At 53.1% G+C, this 848-nt stretch overlaps 1 non-coding gene across 1 annotated transcript; it reads right to left on the bottom strand.

Annotated features, from left to right (window-relative positions):
- Positions 1-327: 327 nt before the first annotated feature.
- LOC114923840 lies at positions 328-491 on the bottom strand. The gene has a single exon (XR_003810718.1). It is a non-coding gene; the product is annotated as a U1 spliceosomal RNA (small nuclear RNA).
- Positions 492-848: the final 357 nt, after the last annotated feature.

Genomic DNA, 848 nt, shown 5'->3' with positions numbered 1-848 from the left:
TTTCCCCACCATCCACTCAGAGCTGAAGAAGCTTCTTGGCTCAGTGAGAAACGAAACAAAAAACAGTAAGTCCATTTGCCTCACACGACTGAATGGATAGCATTATCAGTCGGTCATTTGCATCCACTGAAGTGGTAAGCTTTTATGAAGGTTTGTATATGAAAAATACAGGTATAATAAAAGTAACCAGTTCAAACGCTAGAACGTTCCAATTGAAAAACCCTGTAACAACTGTAGTCCAGTAGCCCTGTTCAAATTCCACAAACAGTAGTTTTAAAAGTTTCATAAAACCAAATCAAACGCTTTTCTATTTTTAGACCGAATAATCAGGGGAAAGCGCGAACGCAGTCCCCCACTACCACAAATTATGCAGTCGAGTTTCCCGCATTTGGGGAAATCGCAGGGGTCAGCACACCCGAAGTGCAATGGATGAGCCTCACCCTGGGAAAACCTCCTTCATGATCAAGGTGTCTCCCCTGCCAGGTAAGTATGCTTTGCTTGGCGCCGGGACGCGCTCCCACGATCGCCTCACTCACTCCAGATCATAGTGGCCCATAGTGCGTCGCCCGAGTCCTCCCGACCACGCTTTTTACACACGGTAACGTCCTGAAAACACCGCGAGAGGAGGCCGTAGGGGGTACACAGAACACTCGCGACCCTCCGTGCGCCGCGCTTACCGCGTCCCCATAATGCCCGGCGCCGGCGCCTTATCTGCATACGGCCCGCGGAGCTCCTCCTCTTTCTCGGCCCTTCGCCGCGTGGATGGTGTGGGCTGGGCGGTGCCTCGCTCGCCCGGCTTTCTGCGGAGGCGTTGCCGGAGGTGCTGCTAGGGCGCAAGCGCAGCCTCG

The sequence above is a fragment of the Protobothrops mucrosquamatus genome, unplaced genomic scaffold, assembly GCF_001527695.2.
Source record: "Protobothrops mucrosquamatus isolate PMUCROS unplaced genomic scaffold, P.Mucros_1.0 scaffold24690, whole genome shotgun sequence".
Taxonomy (NCBI): Eukaryota; Metazoa; Chordata; class Lepidosauria; order Squamata; family Viperidae; genus Protobothrops; species Protobothrops mucrosquamatus.
Note: the sequence above shows the minus strand (reverse complement) of the source record. Positions and strands in the feature narration are given on the sequence as shown.